This window comes from Salmo salar, unplaced genomic scaffold (genome assembly GCF_965601325.2).
Source record: "Salmo salar unplaced genomic scaffold, fSalSal1 ptg000593l, whole genome shotgun sequence".
Lineage (NCBI taxonomy): Eukaryota > Metazoa > Chordata > Actinopteri > Salmoniformes > Salmonidae > Salmo > Salmo salar.
In genome coordinates this window covers 200503-207976 of record NW_027675432.1, presented here as the reverse complement: position 1 = coordinate 207976, position 7474 = coordinate 200503, and positions in this window count along the sequence as shown.

Genomic DNA, 7474 nt, shown 5'->3' with positions numbered 1-7474 from the left:
GTCTGTCATCTCAATGTTAAAGAGAGTAGGTGGTGGAGTGAGGTTCTCTGGCCTCCTCTCAGCCCCCTCTCCTCTGTCTGTCATCTCCTCTGTCTGTCATCTCTATGTTAAAGAGAGTAGGTGGTGGAGTGAGGTTCTCTGGCCTCCTCTCAGCCCGTCTCTCCTCTGTCTGTCATCTCCTCTGTCTGTCATCTCTATGTTAAAGAGAGTAGGTGGTGGAGTGGAGTTCTCTGGCATCCTCTCAGCCCCCTCTCCTCTGTCTGTCATCTCCTCTGTCTGTCATCTCTATGTTAAAGAGAATAGGTGGTGGAGTGGAGCTCTCTGGCCTCCTCTCAGCCCGTCTCTCCTCTGTCTGTCATCTCCTCTGTCTGTCATCTCTATGTTAAAGAGAGTAGGTGGTGGAGTGGAGTTCTCTGGCCTCCTCTCAGCCCCCTCTCTTCTGTCTGTCATCTCTATGTTAAAGAGAGTAGGTGGAGGAGTGGAGTTCTCTGGCCTCCTCTCAGCCCCCTCTCCTCTGTCTTCTCCTCTCACCAGATCTGAGGCGGCCATCTTTTCTTTTCTTCAGGACAAGCTGGTTGGTCTGCAGCTCTAGATGGAGTGAATATGAAGCTTAGCTGCTTTCCCGGCTAATGCCTGATTAAGTCTTGGACCAGGCCATTGTCTCCATGCTGGTTAAACTGGCAATCAGAGGGACATGGTGCTGAGAGGGGCCAGGAGGGGCTGGTGGGGGCCAGGAAGGGGGGGGGGGCTGGAAGGACTGGAAGGGGCTGGAAGGACTGAATGGGGCCAGGAGGGGCTAGGTGGAGCCAGGAGGGAGCTGGGATGGGGCTGGGAGGGGGCTGGGAGGGGGCTAGTTGGGATGAAGGTTGATTCTGTAATGGATACTCATTTTATCCTGGTCCACTAAGAAGATTAGGCCTTGGGGTGTCAGATTATCCCTGATCTCTGGGCCTTTGGTGGGTCCTCTCAGCTTTCTCATGCTCCTAGCTCAGCCTCAGCCTCCCTCAGCCTGCCTCAACCTGGCTTCATCCCTCTGCTCCAACACTCTGCCTCAGCGCCCTGCTTCAAACCCCATCTCAGCCCAACCAAGCCTCAGCCCTCCTTAACCAAGCCTCAGCCCTCCTTAACCCAGCCTCAACCCTCCTTAACCCAGCCTCAACCCTCCTTAACCCTCCTTAACCCAGCCTCAACCCTCCTTAACCCAGCCTCAACCCTCCTTAACCCAGCCTCAGCCCTCCTTAACCAAGCCTCAGCCCTCCTTAACCAAGCATCAGCCCTCCTTAACCCAGCCTCAGCCCTCCTTAACCCTGCCTCAAGCCCTGCCTCAACCCTCCTTAACCCAGCCTCAGCCCTCCTTAACCCTGCCTCAAGCCCTCCTTAACCCTGCCTCAAGCCCATCTCTGCCTTAGCCCCCCTTAACCCTGCCTCAAGCCCTCCTTAACCCTGCCTCCAGCCCATCCCTACCTCAGCCCAACCATGCCTCAGCCCAGTCCTGCCTCAGCCCTGCCTGAGCTCTAGAATAAACACCCAGCTTGTATCCCAGCGCCCCATGTTGTTGCATGAATAATGTGTAGCATTACGAAGTGCCTCAGGATCACAGAGAGACTGGTGTAAATGACCTCCTTCCTAAAGCAACCAGAAACCAACTCCTCTGATATCCAGCTTCTTCAAGAAGAAAACACATTTTATAAACAAGTCACACTTACAAAACAACAACAGCAGCACAAGTCTTACTTAGGAAAATGGTAGCGTTCTTATTCGTAGATAATAATGAGCAAACGAATTGACTGAGACACATTATCCAAAACAGTAAAACATGAGGTCTGTTAGTTAGTTAGTGAGCTGGTTGGTTCATCTTCCTGAGGTCTGTTAGTTAGTGGGCTGGTTGGTTCATCTTCCTGAGGTCTGTTAGTTAGTGGGCTGGTTGGTTCATCTTCCTGAGGTCTGTTAGTTACTGGGCTGGTTGGTTCATCTTCCTGAGGTCTGTTAGTTAGTGAGCTGGTTGGTTCATCTTCCTGAGGTCTGTTAGTTAGTTACTGGGCTGGTTGGTTCATCTTCCTGAGGTCTGTTAGTTAGTTAGTGAGCTGGTTGGTTCATCTTCCTGAGGTCTGTTAGTTAGTTAGTGAGCTGGTTGGTTCATCTTCCTGAGGTCTGTTAGTTAGTTAGTGAGCTGGTTGGTTCATCTTCCTGAGGTCTGTTAGTTAGTGGGCTGGTTGGTTCATCTTCCTGAGGTCTGTTAGTTAGTGGGCTGGTTTGTTCATCTTCCTGAGGTCTGTTAGTTAGTTACTGGGCTGGTTGGTTAATCTTCCTGAGGTCTGTTAGTTACTGGGCTGGTTGGTTCATCTTCCTGAGGTCTGTTAGTTAGTGGGCTGGTTGGTTAATCTTCCTGAGGTCTGTTAGTTAGTGGGCTGGTTGGTTCATCTTCCTGAGGTCTGTTAGTTAGTGGGCTGGTTGGTTCATCTTCCTGAGGTCTGTTAGTTAGTTAGTGAGCTGGTTGGTTCATCTTCCTGAGGTCTGTTAGTTAGTGGGCTGGTTGGTTCATCTTCCTGAGGTCTGTTAGTTACTGGGCTGGTTGGTTCATCTTCCTGAGGTCTGTTAGTTAGTGGGCTGGTTGGTTAATCTTCCTGAGGTCTGTTAGTTAGTGGGCTGGTTGGTTAATCTTCCTGAGGTCTGTTAGTTAGTGGGCTGGTTGGTTCATCTTCCTGAGGTCTGTTAGTTAGTGGGCTGGTTGGTTAATCTTCCTGAGGTCTGTTAGTTAGTGGGCTGGTTGGTTCATCTTCCTGAGGTCTGTTAGTTAGTGGGCTGGTTGGTTCATCTTCCTGAGGTCTGTTAGTTAGTGGGCTGGTTGGTTCATCTTCCTGAGGTCTGTTAGTTAGTGGGCTGGTTGGTTCATCTTCCTGAGGTCTGTTAGTTACTGGGCTGGTTGGTTCATCTTCCTGAGGTCTGTTAGTTAGTGGGCTGGTTGGTTCATCTTCCTGAGGTCTGTTAGTTAGTGGGCTGGTTGGTTCATCTTCCTGAGGTCTGTTAGTTAGTTAGTGGGCTGGTTGGTTCATCTTCCTGAGGTCTGTTAGTTAGTTAGTGGGCTGGTTGGTTCATCTTCCTGAGGTCTGTTAGTTAGTTAGTGGGCTGGTTGGTTCATCTTCCTGAGGTCTGTTAGTTAGTGGGCTGGTTGGTTCATCTTCCTGAGGTCTGTTAGTTAGTGGGCTGGTTGGTTCATCTTCCTGAGGTCTGTTAGTTAGTGGGCTGGTTGGTTCATCTTCCTGAGGTCTGTTAGTTAGTGGGCTGGTTGGTTCATCTTCCTGAGGTCTGTTAGTTACTGGGCTGGTTGGTTCATCTTCCTGAGGTCTGTTAGTTAGTTAGTGAGCTGGTTGGTTCATCTTCCTGAGGTCTGTTAGTTAGTGGGCTGGTTGGTTCATCTTCCTGAGGTCTGTTAGTTAGTTAGTGGGCTGGTTGGTTCATCTTCCTGAGGTCTGTTAGTTAGTGGGCTGGTTGGTTCATCTTCCTGAGGTCTGTTAGTTAGTGGGCTGGTTGGTTCATCTTCCTGAGGTCTGTTAGTTACTGGGCTGGTTGGTTCATCTTCCTGAGGTCTGTTAGTTACTGGGCTGGTTGGTTCATCTTCCTGAGGTCTGTTAGTTAGTGGGCTGGTTGGTTCATCTTCCTGAGGTCTGTTAGTTAGTGGGCTGGTTGGTTCATCTTCCTGAGGTCTGTTAGTTAGTTAGTGGGCTGGTTGGTTCATCTTCCTGAGGTCTGTTAGTTAGTTAGTGAGCTGGTTGGTTCATCTTCCTGAGGTCTGTTAGTTAGTGGGCTGGTTGGTTCATCTTCCTGAGGTCTGTTAGTTAGTGGGCTGGTTGGTTCATCTTCCTGAGGTCTGTTAGTTAGTTACTGGGCTGGTTGGTTCATCTTCCTGAGGTCTGTTAGTTACTGGGCTGGTTGGTTCATCTTCCTGAGGTCTGTTAGTTAGTTAGTGGGCTGGTTGGTTCATCTTCCTGAGGTCTGTTAGTTAGTGGGCTGGTTGGTTCATATTCCTGAGGTCTGTTAGTTAGTGGGCTGGTTGGTTCATCTTCCTGAGGTCTGTTAGTTACTGGGCTGGTTGGTTCATCTTCCTGAGGTCTGTTAGTTAGTGAGCTGGTTGGTTCATCTTCCTGAGGTCTGTTAGTTACTGGGCTGGTTGGTTCATCTTCCTGAGGTCTGTTAGTTAGTGAGCTGTTTGGTTCATCTTCCTGAGGTCTGTTAGTTAGTTAGTGGGCTGGTTGGTTCATATTCCTGAGGTCTGTTAGTTAGTGGGCTGGTTGGTTAATCTTCCTGAGGTCTGTTAGTTAGTGGGCTGGTTGGTTCATCTTCCTGAGGTCTGTTAGTTAGTTAGTGAGCTGGTTGGTTCATCTTCCTGAGGTCTGTTAGTTAGTGGGCTGGTTGGTTCATCTTCCTGAGGTCTGTTAGTTACTGGGCTGGTTGGTTCATCTTCCTGAGGTCTGTTAGTTAGTGAGCTGGTTGGTTCATCTTCCTGAGGTCTGTTAGTTAGTTAGTGGGCTGGTTGGTTCATCTACCTGAGGTCTGTTAGTTAGTGGGCTGGTTGGTTCATCTTCCTGAGGTCTGTTAGTTAGTGGGCTGGTTGGTTCATCTTCCTGAGGTCTGTTAGTTAGTTAGTGGGCTGGTTGGTTCATCTACCTGAGGTCTGTTAGTTAGTGAGCTGGTTGGTTCATCTTCCTGAGGTCTGTTAGTTAGTTAGTGGGCTGGTTGGTTCATCTACCTGAGGTCTGTTAGTTAGTGGGCTGGTTGGTTCATCTTCCTGAGGTCTGTTAGTTAGTTACTGGGCTGGTTGGTTAATCTTCCTGAGGTCTGTTAGTTAGTTAGTGAGCTGGTTGGTTCATCTTCCTGAGGTCTGTTAGTTAGTGGGCTGGTTGGTTCATCTTCCTGAGGTCTGTTAGTTACTGGGCTGGTTGGTTCATCTTCCTGAGGTCTGTTAGTTAGTGAGCTGGTTGGTTCATCTTCCTGAGGTCTGTTAGTTAGTTAGTGGGCTGGTTGGTTCATCTACCTGAGGTCTGTTAGTTAGTGGGCTGGTTGGTTCATCTTCCTGAGGTCTGTTAGTTAGTGGGCTGGTTGGTTCATCTTCCTGAGGTCTGTTAGTTAGTTAGTGGGCTGGTTGGTTCATCTACCTGAGGTCTGTTAGTTAGTGAGCTGGTTGGTTCATCTTCCTGAGGTCTGTTAGTTAGTTAGTGGGCTGGTTGGTTCATCTACCTGAGGTCTGTTAGTTAGTGGGCTGGTTGGTTCATCTTCCTGAGGTCTGTTAGTTAGTTACTGGGCTGGTTGGTTAATCTTCCTGAGGTCTGTTAGTTAGTTAGTGAGCTGGTTGGTTCATCTTCCTGAGGTCTGTTAGTTAGTGGGCTGGTTGGTTCATCTTCCTGAGGTCTGTTAGTTACTGGGCTGGTTGGTTCATCTTCCTGAGGTCTGTTAGTTAGTGAGCTGGTTGGTTCATCTTCCTGAGGTCTGTTAGTTAGTTAGTGGGCTGGTTGGTTCATCTACCTGAGGTCTGTTAGTTAGTGGGCTGGTTGGTTCATCTTCCTGAGGTCTGTTAGTTAGTGGGCTGGTTGGTTCATCTTCCTGAGGTCTGTTAGTTAGTTAGTGGGCTGGTTGGTTCATCTACCTGAGGTCTGTTAGTTAGTGAGCTGGTTGGTTCATCTTCCTGAGGTCTGTTAGTTAGTTAGTGGGCTGGTTGGTTCATCTACCTGAGGTCTGTTAGTTAGTGGGCTGGTTGGTTCATCTTCCTGAGGTCTGTTAGTTAGTTACTGGGCTGGTTGGTTAATCTTCCTGAGGTCTGTTAGTTACTGGGCTGGTTGGTTCATCTTCCTGAGGTCTGTTAGTTAGTGGGCTGGTTGGTTCATCTTCCTGAGGTCTGTTAGTTAGTTAGTGGGCTGGTTGGTTCATCTTCCTGAGGTCTGTTAGTTAGTGGGCTGGTTGGTTCATCTTCCTGAGGTCTGTTAGTTAGTGAGTTGGTTGGTTCATCTTCCTGAGGTCTGTTAGTTACTGGGCTGGTTGGTTCATCTTCCTGAGGTCTGTTAGTTAGTTAGTGAGCTGGTTGGTTCATCATCCTGAGGTCTGTTAGTTACTGGGCTGGTTGGTTCATCTTCCTGAGGTCTGTTAGTTAGTTAGTGGGCTGGTTGGTTCATCTACCTGAGGTCTGTTAGTTAGTGAGCTGGTTGGTTCATCTTCCTGAGGTCTGTTAGTTAGTTAGTGGGCTGGTTGGTTCATCTACCTGAGGTCTGTTAGTTAGTGGGCTGGTTGGTTCATCTTCCTGAGGTCTGTTAGTTAGTTACTGGGCTGGTTGGTTAATCTTCCTGAGGTCTGTTAGTTAGTTAGTGAGCTGGTTGGTTCATCTTCCTGAGGTCTGTTAGTTAGTGGGCTGGTTGGTTCATCTTCCTGAGGTCTGTTAGTTACTGGGCTGGTTGGTTCATCTTCCTGAGGTCTGTTAGTTAGTGAGCTGGTTGGTTCATCTTCCTGAGGTCTGTTAGTTAGTTAGTGGGCTGGTTGGTTCATCTACCTGAGGTCTGTTAGTTAGTGGGCTGGTTGGTTCATCTTCCTGAGGTCTGTTAGTTAGTGGGCTGGTTGGTTCATCTTCCTGAGGTCTGTTAGTTAGTTAGTGGGCTGGTTGGTTCATCTACCTGAGGTCTGTTAGTTAGTGAGCTGGTTGGTTCATCTTCCTGAGGTCTGTTAGTTAGTTAGTGGGCTGGTTGGTTCATCTACCTGAGGTCTGTTAGTTAGTGGGCTGGTTGGTTCATCTTCCTGAGGTCTGTTAGTTAGTTACTGGGCTGGTTGGTTAATCTTCCTGAGGTCTGTTAGTTACTGGGCTGGTTGGTTCATCTTCCTGAGGTCTGTTAGTTAGTGGGCTGGTTGGTTCATCTTCCTGAGGTCTGTTAGTTAGTTAGTGGGCTGGTTGGTTCATCTTCCTGAGGTCTGTTAGTTAGTGGGCTGGTTGGTTCATCTTCCTGAGGTCTGTTAGTTAGTGAGTTGGTTGGTTCATCTTCCTGAGGTCTGTTAGTTACTGGGCTGGTTGGTTCATCTTCCTGAGGTCTGTTAGTTAGTTAGTGAGCTGGTTGGTTCATCATCCTGAGGTCTGTTAGTTACTGGGCTGGTTGGTTCATCTTCCTGAGGTCTGTTAGTTACTGGGCTGGTTGGTTCATCTTCCTGAGGTCAGTTAGTTAGTTAGTGGGCTGGTTGGTTCATCTTCCTGAGGTCTGTTAGTTACTGGGCTGGTTGGTTCATCTTCCTGAGGTCTGTTAGTTAGTGGGCTGGTTGGTTAATCTTCCTGAGGTCTGTTAGTTAGTTAGTGAGCTGGTTGGTTCATCTTCCTGAGGTCTGTTAGTTAGTGGGCTGGTTGGTTCATCTTCCTGAGGTCTGTTAGTTAGTTAGTGGGCTGGTTGGTTCATCTTCCTGAGGTCTGTTAGTTAGTGGGCTTGTTGGTTCATCTTCCTGAGGTCTG